This window comes from Panicum virgatum, chromosome 7K (genome assembly GCF_016808335.1).
Source record: "Panicum virgatum strain AP13 chromosome 7K, P.virgatum_v5, whole genome shotgun sequence".
Classification (NCBI taxonomy): domain Eukaryota; kingdom Viridiplantae; phylum Streptophyta; class Magnoliopsida; order Poales; family Poaceae; genus Panicum; species Panicum virgatum.
In genome coordinates this window covers 5,459,917-5,480,485 of record NC_053142.1, presented here as the reverse complement: position 1 = coordinate 5,480,485, position 20,569 = coordinate 5,459,917, and positions in this window count along the sequence as shown.

The following is a 20,569-nucleotide window of genomic DNA, read 5'->3' as shown; positions in this document are numbered from 1 at the left end:
CGTTTTGGTGCGTTTCGTAATATTTGAGTGCATTCGGGATCATTTGGTTGCCTTACGAAACTCTGCGGAAAACGGGCAGAACTAGTGCAAAAGTTCGTGCCACGAAGTCGCGTCGGAATTTTTTGCAACGAACACATCCGATCCACCCCCATTGGACCCTAAACTGACGTTATGGTGCATTTCGTCCCATTTGGGGTGCATTCGGAACCGTTTGTTTGCTTATGAAACTTGGTGCAAAATGGGCCGAACTAGTGCAAAAGTTCGTGCCACGAAGTCGCGTCGGAATTTTTTGCAACGAACGCGCCCGATCCACCCCATCTGACCCTAAACTGACATTCTGGTGCGTTTCCTACCATTTGGGTGCATTCGGGACCATTTGGTTGCCTTACAAAACTCTGTGGAAAACGGGCGGATCTTTTTTGCAAAAGTTCGTGCCACGAAGTTGCGTCGGAATTTTTTGCAACGAACACACCCGATCCACCCCATTGGACCCTAAACTGATGTTTTGGTGCGTTTCGTACTATTTGGGTACGTTCGGGACCGTTTGGTTGCCTTACGAAACTCGGTGCAAAATGGGCCGAACTAGTGCAAAAGTTCGTGCCACCAAGTCGCATCGGAATTATTCGCAACGAACGCGCCCGATCCACCCCATTTGACCCTAAACTGACGTTTTGGTGTGTTTCGTACCATTTGGGTGCATTCGGGACCATTTGGTTGCCTTATGAAACTCTGTGGAAATCGGGCGGATCTTTCTTGCAAAAGTTCGTGCCATGAAGTCGCGTCAGAATTTTGTGCAAAGAACACATCCGATCCACCCCATTGGACCCTAAACTGACATTATGGTGCATTTCGTACCATTTGGGTGCATTCGGCACCTTTTGTTTGCCTTGCGAAATTCGGTGCAAAACAGGCTGAACTAGTACAAAAGTTCGTGCCACGAAGTCGTGTCGGAATTTTTCGCAACGAACGCACCCGATCCACCCTATTGGACCCTAAACTGATGTTTTGGTGTGTTTCGTACTATTTGGGTACGTTCGGGACCGTTTGGTTGCCTTACGAAACTCGGTGCAAAACGGGCCGAACTAGTGCAAAAGTTCGTGCCACGAAGTCGCGTCGGAATTTTTCGCAACGAACGCGCCCGATCCACCCCATTTGACCCTAAACTGACGTTTTGGTGCGTTTCGTACTATTTGAGTGCATTCGGCACCGTTTGTTTGCTTACGAAACTTGGTGCAAAACGGGCTGAACTAGTGCAAAAGTTCGTGCCACGAAGTCGCGTTGGAATTTTTCGCAACGAACGCACCCGATCCACCCCATTGGACCCTAAACTGATATTTTGGTGCGTTTTGTACTATTTGGGTATGTTCGGGACTGTTTGGTTGCCTTACGAAACTCGGTGCAAAACGGGACAAACTAGTGCAAAAGTTCGTGCCACGAAGTCGCGTCGGAATTTTGTGCAACGAACGTACCCTATCCAACCCATTGAACCCTAAACTGACATTTTGGTGCGTTTTGTACCATTTGGGTGCATTCGGCACCGTTTGTTTGCTTACGAAACTTGGTGTAAAACGGGCTGAACTAGTGCAAACGTTCGTGCCACGAAGTCGTGTCGAAATTTTTCGCAACGAGCGCACCCGATCCACACCATTGGACCCTAAACTGATGTATTGGTGCGTTTCGTACTATTTGGGTGCATTCGGGACCATTTGGTTGCCATACGAAACTTGGTGCAAAACGGGCCGAACTAGTGCAAAAGTTCGTGCCACGAAGTCGCGTCGGAATTTTTCGCAACAAACGCGCCCGATCCACCCCATCTGACCCTAAACTGACATTTTGGTGCGTTTCCAACCATTTGGGTGCATTCAGGTCCATTTGGTTGCCTTACGAAACTCTGTGGAAAACGGGCGGATCTTTTTTGCAAAAGTTCGGGCCACGAAGTCGCGTTGGATTTTTTCGCAACGAATGCACCCGATCCACCCCATTGGACCCTAAACTGATGTTTTGCTGCGTTTCGTACTATTTGGGTACGTTCGGGACCGTTTGGTTGCCTTACGAAACTCGGTGCAAAATGGGCCGAACTAGTGCAAAAGTTCCTGCCACGAAGTCGCATTGGAATTTTTCGCAACGAACGCACTCAATCCATCCCATTGGACCCTAAACTGATTTTATGGTGCGTTTCGTACTATTTGGGTACGTTCGGGACTATTTGGTTGCCTTACGAAACTCGGTGCAAAACGGGCCAAACTAGTGCAAAAGTTCGTGCCACGAAGTCGCGTCGGAATTTTGCGCAACGAACGTTCCCTATCCAACCCATTGAACCCTAAACTGACATTTTGGTGCGTTTTGTACCATTTGGGTGCATTCAGCACCGTTTGTTTGCTTCGAAACTTGGTGTAAAACAGGCTGAACTAGTGCAAAAGTTGGTGCCACGAAGTCATTTCGGAATTTTTCGCAACGAGCGCACCCGATCCACCCCATTGGACCCTAAACTAATGTATTGGTGCGTTTCGTACTATTTGAGTGCATTCGGGACCATTTGGTTGCCATACGAAACTCGGTGCAAAACGGGCCGAACTAGTGCAAAAGTTCGTGCCACGAAGTCGCGTCGGAATTTTTTGCAACGAACACGCCCGATCCACCCCATCTGACCCTAAACTGACATTTTGGTGCGTTTCCTACGATTTGGGTGCATTCGGGTCCATTTGGTTGCCTTACGAAACTCTGTGGAAAACGGGCGGATCTTTTTTGCAAAAGTTCGTGCCACGAAGTCGCGTTGGAATTTTTCGCAACGAACTCACCCGATCCACCCCATTGGACCCTAAACTGATGTTTTGGTGCATTTCGTACTATTTGGGTACGTTCGGGACCGTTTGGTTGCCTTACGAAACTCGGTGCAAAACGGGCCGAACTAGTGCAAAAGTTCGTGCCAAGAAGTCGCGTTGGAATTTTTCGCAACGAACGCGCCCGATAAACCCCATTTGACCCTAAACTGACGTTTTGGTGCGTGTCGTACCATTTGGGTGCATTCGGGACCATTTGGTTGCCTTACGAAACTCTGTGGAAAACGGGCGGATCTTTCTTGCAAAAGTTCGTGCCACGAAGTCGCGTCAGAATTTTGTGCAACGAACACATCCGATCCACCCCATTGGACCCTAAACTGACATTATGGTGCATTTCGTACCATTTGGGTGCATTCGGCACCTTTTGTTTGCCTTGCGAAATTCGGTGCAAAACAGGCTGAACTAGTACAAAAGTTCGTGCCACGAAGTCGCGTCGGAATTTTTCGTAACGAACGCACCCGATCCACCCCATTGGACACTAAGCTGATGTTTTGGTGCGTTTCGTACCATTTGGGTACATTCGGGTCCGTTTGGTTGCCTTACGAAAGTCGGTGCAAAACGGGCCGAATTACTGCAAAAGTTCGTGCCACGAAGTGGCGTCAGAATTTTGCGCAAAGAAGAAACCCTATCCAACCCATTGGACCCTAAACTGACATTTTGGTGCATTTTGTACCATTTGGGAGAATTCGGGACCGTTTGGTTGCCGCATGAAACTCGGTGCAAAAGTTCGTGCCACGAAGTCGCGTCGGAATTTTTTGCAACAAACACACCCGATCCACCCCATTGGACCCTAAACTGACGGTTTATTACGTTTCGTACTATTTGAGTGCATTAGGGATCATTTGGTTGCCTTACGAAACGCTGTGGAAAACGGGCAGATCTTTCTTGCAAAAGTTCGTGCCATGAAGTCGCGTCGGAATTTTTTGCAACGAACACATCCGATCCACCCCATTGGACCCTAAACTGACGTTATGGTGCATTTCATCCCATTTGGGTGCATTCGGCACCGTTTGTTTGCTTACGAAATTTGGTGCAAAACGGGCTGAACTAGTGCAAAAGTTCGTGCCACGAAGTCGCGTTGGAATTTTTCGCAACGAACGCACCCGATCCACCCCATTGGACCCTAAACTGATATTTTGGTGCGTTTCGTACTATTTGGGTACGTTCGGGACTATTTCGTTGCCTTACGAAACTCGGTGCAAAACGGGCCAAACTAGTGCAAAAGTTCGTGCCATGATGTCGCGTCGGAATTTTGCGCAACGAACATACCCTATCCAACCCATTGAAACCTAAACTGACATTTTGGTGTGTTTTGTACCATTTGGGTGCATTCGGCACCGTTTGTCTGCTTACGAAACATTGTCAAAACGGGCTGAACTAGTGCAAAAGTTCGTGCCACGAAGTCGTGTCGGAATTTTTCGCAACGAAAGCACCCGATCCACCCCATTAGACTCTAAACTGATGTTTTGGTGCGTTTCGTACTAGTTGGGTGCATTTGGGACCATTTGGTTGCCTTACGAAACACGGTGCAAAACGGGCCGAACTAGTGCAAAAGTTCGTGCCACGAAGTCGCGTCTGAATTTTTCGCAACGAACGCGCCCGATAAACCCCATTTGACCCTAAATTGACGTTTTGGTGCGTTTCGTACCATTTGGGTGCATCCGGGACCATTTGGTTGCCCTACGAAACTCTGTGAAAAACGGGCGGATCTTTCTTGCAAAAGTTCGTGCCACGAAGTCGCGTCAGAATTTTGCGCAACGAACACACCCTATCCAACCCATTGGACCCTAAACTAACATTTTGGTGCGTTTTGTACCATTTGGGTGCATTCGGGACCGTTTGGTTGCCGCACGAAACTCTGTGCAAAACAGGCCGAACTAGTGCAAAAGTTCGTGCCACGAAGTCGCGTCGGAATTTTTTGCAACGAACACACCCGATCCACCCCATTGGACCCTAAACTGACGTTTTGGTGCGTTTCGTAATATTTGAGTGCATTCGGGATCATTTGGTTGCCTTACGAAACTCTGCGGAAAACGGGCAGAACTAGTGCAAAAGTTCGTGCCACGAAGTCGCATCGGAATTTTTTGCAACGAACACATCCGATCCACCCCGTTGGACCCTAAACTGACGTTATGGTGCATTTCGTCCCATTTGGGGTGCATTCGGCACCGTTTGTTTGCTTACGAAACTTGGTGCAAAACGGGTTGAACTAGTGCAAAAGTTCGTGCCACGAAGTCGTGTCGGAATTTTTCGCAACGAACGCACCCGATCCACCCTATTGGACCCTAAACTGATGTTTTGGTGTGTTTCGTACTATTTGGGTACGTTCGGGACCGTTTGGTTGCCTTACGAAACTCGGTGCAAAACGGGCCGAACTAGTGCAAAAGTTCGTGCCACGAAGTCGCGTCGGAATTTTTCGCAACGAACGCGCCCGATCCACCCCATTTGACCCTAAACTGACGTTTTGGTGCGTTTCGTACTATTTGAGTGCATTCGGCACCGTTTGTTTGCTTACGAAACTTGGTGCAAAACGGGCTGAACTAGTGCAAAAGTTCGTGCCACGAAGTCGCGTTGGAATTTTTCGCAACGAACGCACCCGATCCACCCCATTGGACCCTAAACTGATATTTTGGTGCGTTTTGTACTATTTGGGTATGTTCGGGACTGTTTGGTTGCCTTACGAAACTCGGTGCAAAACGGGACAAACTAGTGCAAAAGTTCGTGCCACGAAGTCGCGTCGGAATTTTGTGCAACGAACGTACCCTATCCAACCCATTGAACCCTAAACTGACATTTTGGTGCGTTTTGTACCATTTGGGTGCATTCGGCACCGTTTGTTTGCTTACGAAACTTGGTGTAAAACGGGCTGAACTAGTGCAAACGTTCGTGCCACGAAGTCGTGTCGAAATTTTTCGCAACGAGCGCACCCGATCCACACCATTGGACCCTAAACTGATGTATTGGTGCGTTTCGTACTATTTGGGTGCATTCGGGACCATTTGGTTGCCATACGAAACTTGGTGCAAAACGGGCCGAACTAGTGCAAAAGTTCGTGCCACGAAGTCGCGTCGGAATTTTTCGCAACAAACGCGCCCGATCCACCCCATCTGACCCTAAACTGACATTTTGGTGCGTTTCCAACCATTTGGGTGCATTCAGGTCCATTTGGTTGCCTTACGAAACTCTGTGGAAAACGGGCGGATCTTTTTTGCAAAAGTTCGGGCCACGAAGTCGCGTTGGAATTTTTCGCAACGAATGCACCCGATCCACCCCATTGGACCCTAAACTGATGTTTTGCTGCGTTTCGTACTATTTGGGTACGTTCGGGACCGTTTGGTTGCCTTACGAAACTCGGTGCAAAATGGGCCGAACTAGTGCAAAAGTTCCTGCCACGAAGTCGCATTGGAATTTTTCGCAACGAACGCACTCAATCCATCCCATTGGACCCTAAACTGATTTTATGGTGCGTTTCGTACTATTTGGGTACGTTCGGGACTATTTGGTTGCCTTACGAAACTCGGTGCAAAACGGGCCAAACTAGTGCAAAAGTTCGTGCCACGAAGTCGCGTCGGAATTTTGCGCAACGAACGTTCCCTATCCAACCCATTGAACCCTAAACTGACATTTTGGTGCGTTTTGTACCATTTGGGTGCATTCAGCACCGTTTGTTTGCTTCGAAACTTGGTGTAAAACAGGCTGAACTAGTGCAAAAGTTGGTGCCACGAAGTCATTTCGGAATTTTTCGCAACGAGCGCAACCGATCCAACCCATTGGACCCTAAACTAATGTATTGGTGCGTTTCGTACTATTTGAGTGCATTCGGGACCATTTGGTTGCCATACGAAACTCGGTGCAAAACGGGCCGAACTAGTGCAAAAGTTCGTGCCACGAAGTCGCGTCGGAATTTTTTGCAACGAACACGCCCGATCCACCCCATCTGACCCTAAACTGACATTTTGGTGCGTTTCCTACGATTTGGGTGCATTCGGGTCCATTTGGTTGCCTTACGAAACTCTGTGGAAAACGGGCGGATCTTTTTTGCAAAAGTTCGTGCCACGAAGTCGCGTTGGAATTTTTCGCAACGAACGCACCCGATCCACCCCATTGGACCGTAAACTGATGTTTTGGTGCATTTCGTACTGTTTGGGTACGTTCGGGACCGTTTGGTTGCCTTACGAAACTCGGTGCAAAACGGGCCGAACTAGTGCAAAAGTTCGTGCCAACAAGTCGCGTCGGAATTTTTCGCAACGAACGCGCCCGATAAACCCCATTTGACCCTAAACTGACGTTTTGGTGCGTTTCGTACCATTTGGGTGCATTCGGGACCATTTGGTTGCCTTACGAAACTCTGTGGAAAACGGGCGGATCTTTCTTGCAAAAGTTCGTGCCACGAAGTCGCGTTGGAATTTTTCGCAACGAACGCACCCGATCCACCCCATTGGACCCTAAACTGATGTTTTGGTGCATTTCGTACTATTTGGGTACGTTCGGGACCGTTTGGTTGCCTTACGAAACTCGGTGCAAAACGGGCCGAACTAGTGCAAAAGTTCGTGCCAAGAAGTCGCGTTGGAATTTTTCGCAACGAACGCGCCCGATAAACCCCATTTGACCCTAAATTGACGTTTTGGTGCGTGTCGTACGATTTGGGTGCATTCGGGACCATTTGGTTGCCTTACGAAACTCTGTGGAAAACGGGCGGATCTTTCTTGCAAAAGTTCGTGCCACGAAGTCGCGTCGGAATTTTTTGCAACGAACACGTCCGATCCACCCCATTGGACCCTAAACTGACATTATGGTGCATTTCGTACCATTTGGGTGCATTTGGCACCTTTTGTTTGCCTGACGAAATTCGGTGCAAAACGGGCTGAACTAGTACAAAAGTTCGTGCCATGAAGTCGCGTCGGAATTTTTCGCAACGAACGCACCCAATCCACCCCATTGGACCCTAAGCTGATGTTTTGGTGCGTTTCGTACCATTTGGGTACATTCGGGGCCGTTTGGTTGCCTTACGAAACTCGGTGCAAAACGGGCCGAATTACTGCAAAAGTTCGTACCACGAAGTCGCGTCAGAATTTTTTGCAACGAATCCACCTGATCCACCCCATTGGACATTAAACTGACGTTTTGGTGCATTTCATACTGTTTGGGTGCATTCGGGACCGTTTGGTTGCCTTACGAAACTCGGTGCAAAACGGACCGAACTAGTGCAAAAGTTTGTGCCACGAAGTCGCGTCAGAATTTTGCGCAACGAACACACCCTATCCAACCAATTGGACCCTAAATTGACATTTTGGTGCGTTTTGTACTATTTGGGTGCCTTCGGGACCGTTTGGTTGCCGCACGAAACTCGGTGCAAAACAGGCCGAACAGTGCAAAAGTTTGTGAACGAAGTTGCGTCGGAATTTTTCGCAACGAAAGCACCCGATCGACCCCATTGGACCCTAAATTGATGATTTGGTGCGTTTCGTCCTATTTGAGTGCATTCGGGATCATTTGGTTGCCCTACGAAACTCTGCGGAAAACGGGCGGATCTTTCTTGCAAAAGTTCGTGCCATGAAGTCGTGTCGGAATTTTTTGCAACGAACACATCCGATCCACCCCATTGGACCCTAAACTCTTGTTATGGTGCATTTCGTACCATTTGGGTGCATTCGGCACCGTTTGTTTGCCTTACGAAACTTGGTGCAAAACGGGCTGAACTAGTGCAAAAGTTCGTGCCACGAAGTCGCGTTGGAATTTTTCGCAACGAACGCACCCGATCCACCCAATTGGACCCTAAACTGATGTTTTGGTGCGTTTCGTACTATTTGGGTATGTTCGGGACCGTTTGGTTGCCTTACGAAACTCGGTGCAAAACGTGCCGAACTAGTGCAAAAGTTCGTGCCAAGAAGTCGCGTCGGAATTTTTCGCAACGAACGCGCCCGATAAACCCCATTTGACCCTAAACTGACGTTTTGGTGCGTTTCGTACCATTTGGGTGCATTCGGGACCATTTGGTTGCCTTACGAAACTCTGTGGAAAACGGGCGGATCTTTCTTGCAAAAGTTCGTGCCACGAAGTCGCGTCGGAATTTTTTGCAACGAACAGGTCTGATCCACCCCATTGGACCCTAAACTGACATTATGGTGCATTTCGTACCATTTGGGTGCATTCGGCACCTTTCGTTTGCCTTACGAAATTCGGTGCAAAACGGGCTGAACTAGTACAAAAGTTTGTGCCACGAAGTCGCGTCGGAATTTTTCGCAACGAACGCACCCGATCCACCCCATTGGACCCTAAACTGACATTTTGGTGCGTTTCATACAATTTGGGTGCATTCAGGACTATTTGGTTGCCTTACGAAACTCGGTGCAAAACGGGCCGAACTATTGGACCTTAAACTGACATTATGGTGCATTTCGTACCATTTGGGTGCATTTGGCACCTTTTGTTTGCCTTACGAAATTCGGTGCAAAACGGGCTGAACTAGTACAAAAGTTCGTGCCATGAAGTCGCGTCGGAATTTTTCGCAACGAACGCACCCAATCCACCCCATTGGACCCTAAGCTGATGTTTTGGTGCGTTTCGTACCATTTGGGTACATTCGGGGCCGTTTGGTTGCCTTACGAAACTCGGTGCAAAACGGGCCGAATTACTGCAAAAGTTCGTACCACGAAGTCGCGTCAGAATTTTTTGCAACGAATCCACCTGATCCACCCCATTGGACATTAAACTGACGTTTTGGTGCATTTCATATTGTTTGGGTGCATTCGGGACCGTTTGGTTGCCTTACGAAACTCGGTGCAAAACGGGCCGAACTAGTGCAAAAGTTTGTGCCACGAAGTCGCGTCAGAATTTTGCGCAACGAACACACCCTATCCAACCAATTGGACCCTAAACTGACATTTTGGTGCGTTTTGTACCATTTGGGTGCCTTCGGGACCGTTTGGTTGCCGCACGAAACTCGGTGCAAAACAGGCCGAACAGTGCAAAAGTTCGTGAACGAAGTTGCGTCGGAATTTTTCGCAACGAAAGCACCCGATCGACCCCATTGGACCCTAAACTGAAATTATGGTGCATTTCGTACCATTTGGGTGCATTCGGCACCGTTTGTTTGCCTTACGAAATTAGGTGCAAAACGGGCTGAACTAGTACAAAAGTTCGTGCCACGAAGTCGCTTTGGAATTTTTCACAACGAACGCACCCGATCCACCCCATTGGACCCTAAACTGGTGTATTGGTGCGTTCTGTACTATTTGGGTACGTTTGGAACCGTTTGGTTGCCTTACGAAACTCGGTGCAAAACGGGCCGAACTAGTGCAAATGTTCGTGCCACGAAGTCGCGTCGGAATTTTGCTCAACGAACACACCCTATCCAACCCATTGGACCCTAAACTGACATTTTGGTGCGTTTTGTACCATTTGGGTGCATTCGGGACTGTTTGGTTGCCGCACGAAACTCGGTGCAAAACAGGCCGAACTAGTGCAAAAGTTCGTGCCACGTAGTCGCGTCGGAATTTTTCACAACGAACGCACCCGACACACCACATTGGACCCTAAACTAACGTTTTGGTGCGTTTCGTACCATTTGGGTACATTCGGGGCCGTTTGGTTGCCTTACAAAACTCGGTGCAAAACGGGCCGAATTACTGCAAAAGTTCGTACCACGAAGTCGCGTCAGAATTTTTTGCAACAAATCCACCTGATCCACCCCATTGGACATTAAACTGACGTTTTGGTGCATTTCATACTATTTGGGTGCATTCGGGACCGTTTGGTTGCCTTACGAAACTCGGTGCAAAACGGGCCGAACTAGTGCAAGAGTTTGTGCCACGAAGTCGCGTCAGAATTTTGCGCAACGAACACACCCTATCCAACCAATTGGACCCTAAACTGACATTTTGGTGCGTTTTGTACCATTTGGGTGCATTCGGGACCGTTTGGTTGCCGCACGAAACTCGGTGCAAAACAGGCCGAACAGTGCAAAAGTTCGTGAACGAAGTCGCGTCGGAATTTTTCGCAACGAAAGCACCCGATCGACCCCATTGGACCCTAAATTGACGATTTGGTCCGTTTCGTACTATTTGAGTGCATTCGGGATCATTTGGTTGCCTTACGAAACTCTGCGGAAAACGGGCGGATCTTTCTTGCAAAAGTTCGTGCCATGAAGTCGCGTCGGAATTTTTTGCAACGAACACATCCGATCCACCCCATTGGACCCTAAACTCTTGTTATGGTGCATTTCGTACCATTTGGGTGCATTCGGCACCGTTTGTTTGCCTTACGAAACTTGGTGCAAAACGGGCTGAACTAGTGCAAAAGTTCGTGCCACGAAGTCGCGTTGGAATTTTTCGCAACGAACGCACCCGATCCACCCAATTGGACCCTAAACTGGTGTTTTGGTGTGTTTCGTACTATTTGGGTATGTTCGGGACCGTTTGGTTGCCTTACGAAACTCGGTGCAAAACATGCCGAACTAGTACAAAAGTTCGTAACACGAAGTCGCGTCGGAATTTTTCGCAACGAACGCGCCCGATCCACCCCATATGACCCTAAACTGACATTCTGGTGTGTTTCGTACCATTTGGGTGCATTCGGGACCATTTGGTTGCCTTATGAAACTATGTGGAAAACGGGCGGATCTTTCTAGCAAAAGTTCGTGCCACGAAGTCGCTTCGGAATTTTTTGCAACCAACACATCCGATCCACCCCATTGGACCCTAAACTGACATTATGGTGCATTTCGTACCATTTGGGTGCATTCGGCACCGTTTGTTTGCCTTATGAAATTCGGTGCAAAACGGGCTGAACTAGTACAAAAGTTTGTGCCATGAAGTTGCTTCGGAATTTTTCACAACGAACGCACCCGATCCACCCCATTGGACCCTAAACTGATGTATTGGTGCGTTCTGTACTATTTGGTTACGTTTGGAACCGTTTGGTTGCCTTACGAAACACGGTGCAAAACGGGCCGAACTAGTGCAAAAGTTCGTGCCACGAAGTCGCGTCGGAATTTTGCGCAACGAACACACCCTATCCAACCCATTGGACCCTAAACTGACATTTTGGTGCGTTTTGTACCATTTGGGTGCATTCGGGACTGTTTGGTTGCCGCACGAAACACGGTGCAAAACAGGCCGAACTAGTGCAAAAGTTCGTGCCACGTAGTCGCGTCGGAATTTATCACAACGAACGCACCCGACACACCCCATTGGACCCTAAACTAACGTTTTGGTGCGTTTCGTACCATTTGGGTACATTCGGGGCCGTTTGGTTGCCTTACGAAACTTGGTGCAAAACGGGCCGAACTAGTGCAAAAGTTCGTGCCACGATGTCGCGTCGGAATTTTTCGCAACGAATGCACTTGATCCACCCCATTGGACAATAAACTGACGTTTTGGTGTGTTTCATACTATTTTGGTGTATTCGTAACCGTTTGGTAGCCTTACGAAACTCGGTGCAAAACGGGCCGAACTAGTGCAAAAGTTCGTGCCACGAAGTGGCGTCAGAATTTTGCGCAACGAAGACACCCTATCCAACCCATTGGACCCTAAACTGACATTTTGGTGCGTTTTGTACCATTTGGGTGCATTCGGGACCGTTTGGTTGCCGCACGAAACTCGGTGCAAAACAGGCCGAACTAGTGCAAAAGTTCGTGCCACGAAGACGCGTCGGAATTTTTTGCAACAAACACACCCGATCCACCCCATTGGACCCTAAACTGACGTTTTGGTGCGTTTCGTACTATTTGAGTGCATTCGGGATCATTTGGTTGCCTTACGAAACTCTGCGGAAAACGGGTAGATCTTTCTTGCAAAAGTTCATGCCATGAAGTCGCGTCGGAATTTTTTGCAACGAACACATCCGATCCACCCCATTGGACCCTAAACTGACGTTATGGTGCATTTCGTCCCAGATGGGTGCATTCGGCGCCGTTTGTTTGCTTACGAAACTTGGTGCAAAACGGGCTGAACTAGTGCAAAAGTTCGTGCCATGAAGTCGCGTCAGAATTTTTCTCACGAGCGCACCCGATCCACCCCATTGGACCCTAAACTGATGTTTTGGTGCGTTTCGTACTATTGGGTGCATTTGGGACCATTTGTTTGCCTTACGAAACACGGTGCAAAACGGGCCGAACTTGTCCAAAAGTTCGTGCCACGAAGTCGCGTCTGAATTTATTGCAACGAACGCGCCCGATCCACCCCATCTGACCCTAAACTGACATTTTGGTGCGTTTCCTTCCATTTGAGTGCATTCGGGACCATTTGGTTGCCTTACAAAACTCTGTGGAAAACGGGCGGATCTTTTTTGCAAAAGTTCGTGCCACGAAGTCGCGTTGGAATTTTTCACAACGAACGCACCCGATCCACCCCATTGGACCCTAAATTGATGTTTTGTTGCATTTCGTACTATTTGGGTACGTTCGGGGCCGTTTGGTTGCCTTACGAAACTCGGTGCAAAACGGGCCGAACTAGTGCGAAAGTTCGTGCCACGAAGTCGCGTCGGAATTTTTCGCAACGAACGCGCCCGATAAACCCCATTTGACCCTAAACTGATGTTTTGGTGCGTTTCGTACCATTTGGGTGCATTCGGGATTGTTTGGTTGCCGCACGAAACTCGGTGCAAAACAGGCCGAACTAGTGCAAAAGTTCGTGCCGCGTAGTCGCGTCAGAATTTTTCACAACGAACGCACCCGACACACCCCATTGGACCCTAAACTAACGTTTTGGTGCGTTTCATGCTATTTGGGTGCATTCAGGATCATTTGGTTGCCTTACGAAACTTGGTGCAAAACGGGCCGAACTAGAGCAAAAGTTCGTACACGAAGTTGCGTCAGAATTTTCCGCAAGGAACGCACCCGATCGACCCCATTGGACCCTAAGTTGATGTTTTGGTGCATTTCGTACCATATGGGTACATTCGGGGCCGTTTGGTTGCCTTACGAAACTCGGTGCAAAACGGGCCGAACTAGTGCAAAAGTTCGTGCCACGAAGTCGCGTCGGAATTTTTCTTAACGAATGCACTTGATCCACCCCATTGGACATTAAACTGACATTTTGGTGCGTTTCATACTATTTGGGTGCATTCGGGACCGTTTGGTAGCCTTACGAAACTCGGTGCAAAACGGGCCGAACTAGTGCAAAAGTTCGTGCCACAAAGTGGCGTCTGAATTTTGCGCAACGAACACACCCTATCCAACCCATTGGAGCCTAAACTGACATTTTGGTGCGTTTTGTACCATTTGGGTGCATTCGGGACAGTTTGGTTGTCGCACGAAACTCGGTGCAAAACAGGCCGAACTAGTGCAAAAGTTCGTGCCACGAAGTCGCGTTGGAATTTTTTGCAACAAACACACCCGATCCACCCCATTGGACCCTAAACTGACGTTTTGGTGCGTTTCGTGCTATTTGAGTGCATTCGGGATCATTTGGTTGCCTTACGAAACTCTGCGGAAAATGGGTAGATCTTTCTTGCAAAAGTTCATGCCATGAAGTCGCGTCGGAATTTTTTGCAACGAACACATCCGATCCACCCCATTGGACCCTAAACTGACGTTATGGTGCATTTCGTCCCAGATGGGTGCATTCGGCGCCGTTTGTTTGCTTACGAAACTTGGTGCAAAACGGGCTGAACTAGTGCAAAAGTTCGTGCCATGAAGTCGCGTCAGAATTTTTCGCACGAGCGCACCCGATCCACCCCATTGGACCCTAAACTGATGTTTTGGTGCGTTTCGTACTATTGGGTGCATTTGGGACCATTTGTTTGCCTTACGAAACACGGTGCAAAACAGGCCGAACTTGTCCAAAAGTTCGTGCCACGAAGTCGCGTCTGAATTTATTGCAACGAACGCGCCCGATCCACCCCATCTGACCCTAAACTGACATTTTGGTGCGTTTCCTTCCATTTGAGTGCATTCGGGACCATTTGGTTGCCTTACAAAACTCTGTGGAAAACGGGCGGATCTTTTTTGCAAAAGTTCGTGCCACGAAGTCGCGTTGGAATTTTTCACAACGAACGCACCCGATCCACCCCATTGGACCCTAAATTGATGTTTTGGTGCGTTTCGTACTATTTGGGTACGTTCGGGGCCGTTTGGTTGCCTTACAAAACTCGGTGCAAAACGGGCCGAACTAGTGCGAAAGTTCGTGCCACGAAGTCGCGTCGGAATTTTTCGCAACGAACGCGCCCGATAAACCCCATTTGACCCTAAACTGACGTTGTGGTGCGTTTCGTACCATTTGGGTGCATTCGGGACTGTTTGGTTGCCGCACGAAACTCGGTGCAAAACAGGCCGAACTAGTGCAAAAGTTCGTGCCGCGTAGTCGCGTCAGAATTTTTCACAACGAACGCACCCGACACACCCCATTGGACCCTAAACTAACGTTTTGGTGCGTTTCATACTATTTGGGTGCATTCAGGATCATTTGGTTGCCTTACGAAACTTGGTGCAAAACGGGCCGAACTAGAGCAAAAGTTCGTGCACGAAGTTGCGTCAGAATTTTCCTCAAGGAACGCACCCGATCGACCCCATTGGACCCTAAGCTGATGTTTTGGTGCATTTCGTACCATATGGGTACATTCGGGGCCGTTTGGTTGCCTTACGAAACTCGGTGCAAAACGGGCCGAACTAGTGCAAAAGTTCGTGCCACGAAGTCGCGTCGGAATTTTTCTTAACGAATGCACTTGATCCACCCCATTGGACCTTAAACTGACGTTTTGGTGCATTTTCGTACCATTTGGGTGCATTCGGCACCGTTTGTTTGCCTTACGAAATTAGGTGCAAAACGGGCTGAACTAGTACAAAAGTTCGTGCCACGAAGTCGCTTTGGAATTTTTCACAACGAACGCACCCGATCCACCCCATTGGACCCTAAACTGGTGTATTGGTGCGTTCTGTACTATTTGGGTACGTTTGGAACCGTTTGGTTGCCTTACGAAACTCGGTGCAAAATGGGCCGAACTAGTGCAAATGTTCGTGCCACGAAGTCGCGTCGGAATTTTGCTCAACGAACACACCCTATCCAACCCATTGGACCCTAAACTGACATTTTGGTGCGTTTTGTACCATTTGGGTGCATTCGGGACTGTTTGATTGCCGCACGAAACTCGGTGCAAAACAGGCCGAACTAGTGCAAAAGTTCGTGCCACGTAGTCGCGTCGGAATTTTTCACAACGAACGCACCCGACACACCACATTGGACCCTAAACTAACGTTTTCGTGCGTTTCGTACCATTTGGGTACATTCGGGGCCGTTTGGTTGCCTTACGAAACTCGGTGCAAAACGGGCCGAATTACTGCAAAAGTTCGTACCACGAAGTCGCGTCAGAATTTTTTGCAACGAATCCACCTGATCCACCCCATTGGACATTAAACTGACGTTTTGGTGCATTTCATACTATTTGGGTGCATTCGGGACCGTTTGGTTGCCTTACGAAACTCGGTGCAAAACGGGCCGAACTAGTGCAAGAGTTTGTGCCACGAAGTCGCGTCAGAATTTTGCGCAACGAACACACCCTATCCAACCAATTGGACCCTAAACTGACATTTTGGTGCGTTTTGTACCATTTGGGTGCATTCGGGACCGTTTGGTTGCCGCACGAAACTCGGGGCAAAACAGGCCGAACAGTGCAAAAGTTCGTGAACGAAGTCGCGTCGGAATTTTTCGCAACGAAAGCACCCGATCGACCCCATTGGACCCTAAATTGACGATTTGGTCCGTTTCGTACTATTTGAGTGCATTCGGGATCATTTGGTTGCCTTACGAAACTCTGCGGAAAACGGGCGGATCTTTCTTGCAAAAGTTCGTGCCATGAAGTCGCGTCGGAATTTTTGCAACGAACACATCCGATCCACCCCATTGGACCCTAAACTCTTGTTATGGTGCATTTCGTACCATTTGGGTGCATTCGGCACCGTTTGTTTGCCTTACGAAACTTGGTGCAAAACGGGCTGAACTAGTGCAAAAGTTCGTGCCACGAAGTCGCGTTGGAATTTTTCGCAACGAACGCACCCGATCCACCCAATTGGACCCTAAACTGGTGTTTTGGTGTGTTTCGTACTATTTGGGTATGTTCGGGACCGTTTGGTTGCCTTACGAAACTCGGTGCAAAACATGCCGAACTAGTGCAAAAGTTCGTAACACGAAGTCGCGTCGGAATTTTTCACAACGAACGCGCCCGATCCACCCCATATGACCCTAAACTGACATTCTGGTGTGTTTCGTACCATTTGGGTGCATTCGGGACCATTTGGTTGCCTTATGAAACTATGTGGAAAACGGGCGGATCTTTCTAGCAAAAGTTCGTGCCACGAAGTCGCTTCGGAATTTTTTGCAACCAACACATCCGATCCACCCCATTGGACCCTAAACTGACATTATGGTGCATTTCGTACCATTTGGGTGCATTCGGCACCGTTTGTTTGCCTTATGAAATTCGGTGCAAAACGGGCTGAACTAGTAAAAAAGTTTGTGCCATGAAGTTGCTTCGGAATTTTTCACAACGAACGCACCCGATCCACCCCATTGGACCCTAAACTGATGTATTGGTGCGTTCTGTACTATTTGGTTACGTTTGGAACCGTTTGGTTGCCTTACGAAACTCGGTGCAAAACGGGACGAACTAGTGCAAAAGTTCGTGCCACGAAGTCGCGTCGGAATTTTGCGCAACGAACACACCCTATCCAACCCATTGGACCCTAAACTGACATTTTGGTGCGTTTTGTACCATTTGGGTGCATTCGGGACTGTTTGGTTGCCGCACGAAACACGGTGCAAAACAGGCCGAACTAGTGCAAAAGTTCGTGCCACGTAGTCGCGTCGGAATTTATCACAATGAACGCACCCGACACACCCCATTGGACCCTAAACTAACGTTTTGGTGCGTTTCGTACCATTTGGGTACATTCGGGGCCGTTTGGTTGCCTTACGAAACTCGGTGCAAAACGGGCCGAACTAGTGCAAAAGTTCGTGCCACGATGTCGCGTCGGAATTTTTCGCAACGAATGCACTTGATCCACCCGATTGGACAATAAACTGACGTTTTGGTGTGTTTCATACTATTTTGGTGCATTCGTAACCGTTTGGTAGCCTTACGAAACTCGGTGCAAAACGGGCCGAACTAGTGCAAAAGTTCGTGCCACGAAGTGGCGTCAGAATTTTGCGCAACGAAGACACCCTATCCAACCCATTGGACCCTAAACTGACATTTTGGTGCGTTTTGTACCATTTGGGTGCATTCGGGACTGTTTGGTTGCCTTACGAAACTCTGCGGAAAACGGGTAGATCTTTCTTGCAAAAGTTCATGCCATGAAGTCGCGTCGGAATTTTTTGCAACGAACACATCCGATCCACCCCATTGGACCCTAAACTGACGTTATGGTGCATTTCGTCCCAGATGGGTGCATTCGGCGCCGTTTGTTTGCTTACGAAACTTGGTGCAAAACGGGCTGAACTAGTGCAAAAGTTCGTGCCATGAAGTCGCGTCAGAATTTTTCTCACGAGCGCACCCGATCCACCCCATTGGACCCTAAACTGATGTTTTGGTGCGTTTCGTACTATTGGGTGCATTTGGGACCATTTGTTTGCCTTACGAAACACGGTGCAAAACGGGCCGAACTTGTCCAAAAGTTCGTGCCACGAAGTCGCGTCTGAATTTATTGCAACGAACGCGCCCGATCCACCCCATCTGACCCTAAACTGACATTTTGGTGCGTTTCCTTCCATTTGAGTGCATTCGGGACCATTTGGTTGCCTTACAAAACTCTGTGGAAAACGGGCGGATCTTTTTTGCAAAAGTTTGTCCCACGAAGTTTCGTTGGAATTTTTCACAACGAACGCACCCGATCCACCCCATTTGACCCTAAATTGATGTTTTGTTGCGTTTCGTACTATTTGGGTACGTTCGGGGGCCGTTTGGTTGCCTTACGAAACTCGGTGCAAAACGGGCCGAACTAGTGCGAAAGTTCGTGCCACGAAGTCGCGTCGGAATTTTTCGCAACGAACGCGCCCGATAAACCCCATTTGACCCTAAACTGATGTTTTGGTGCGTTTCGTACCATTTGGGTGCATTCGGGATTGTTTGGTTGCCGCACGAAACTCGGTGCAAAACAGGCCGAACTAGTGCAAAAGTTCGTGCCACGTAGTCGCGTCAGAATTTTTCACAACGAACGCACCCGACACACCCCATTGGACCCTAAACTAACGTTTTGGTGCGTTTCATACTATTTGGGTGCATTCAGGATCATTTGGTTGCCTTACGAAACTTGGTGCAAAACGGGCCGAACTAGAGCAAAAGTTCGTGCACGAAGTTGCGTCAGAATTTTCCGCAAGGAACGCACCCGATCGACCCCATTGGACCCTAAGTTGATGTTTTGGTGCATTTCGTATCATATGGGTACATTCGGGGCCGTTTGGTTGCCTTACGAAACTCGGTGCAAAACGGGCCGAACTAGTGCAAAAGTTCGTGCCACGAAGTCGCGTCGGAATTTTTCTTAACGAATGCACTTGATCCACCCCATTGGACATTAAACTGACATTTTGGTGCGTTTCATACTATTTGGGTGCATTCGGGACCGTTTGGTAGCCTTACGAAACTCGGTGCAAAACGGGCCGAACTAGTGCAAAAGTTCGTGCCACAAAGTGGCGTCTGAATTTTGCGCAACGAACACATCCTATCCAACCCATTGGACCCTAAACTGACATTTTGGTGCGTTTTGTACCATTTGGGTGCATTCGGGACAGTTTGGTTGTCGCACGAAACTCGGTGCAAAACAGGCCGAACTAGTGCAAAAGTTCGTGCCACGAAGTCGCGTTGGAATTTTTTGCAACAAACACACCCGATCCACCCCATTGGACCCTAAACTGACGTTTTGGTGCGTTTCGTGCTATTTGAGTGCATTCGGGATCATTTGGTTGCCTTACGAAACTCTGCGGAAAATGGGTAGATCTTTCTTGCAAAAGTTCATGCCATGAAGTCGCGTCGGAATTTTTTGCAACGAACACATCCGATCCACCCCATTGGACCCTAAACTGACATTATGGTGCATTTCGTCCCAGATGGGTGCATTCGGCGCCGTTTGTTTGCTTACGAAACTTGGTGCAAAACGGGCTGAACTAGTGCAAAAGTTCGTGCCATGAAGTCGCGTCAGAATTTTTCGCACGAGCGCACCCGATCCACCCCATTGGACCCTAAACTGATGTTTTGGTGCGTTTCGTACTATTGGGTGCATTTGGGACCATTTGTTTGCCTTACGAAACACGGTGCAAAACAGGCCGAACTTGTCCAAAAGTTCGTGCCACGAAGTCGCGTCTGAATTTATTGCAACGAACGCGCCCGATCCACCCCATCTGACCCTAAACTGACATTTTGGTGCGTTTCCTTCCATTTGAGTGCATTCGGGACCATTTGGTTGCCTTACAAAACTCTGTGGAAAACGAGCGGATCTTTTTTGCAAAAGTTCGTGCCACGAAGTCGCGTTAGAATTTTTCACAACGAACGCACCCGATCCACCCCATTGGACCCTAAATTGATGTTTTGGTGCGTTTCGTACTATTTGGGTACGTTCGGGGCCGTTTGGTTGCCTTACAAAACTCGGTGCAAAACGGGCCGAACTAGTGCGAAAGTTCGTGCCACGAAGTCGCGTCGGAATTTTTCGCAACGAACGCGCCCGATAAACCCCATTTGACCCTAAACTGACGTTGTGGTGCGTTTCGTACCATTTGGGTGCATTCGGGACTGTTTGGTTGCCG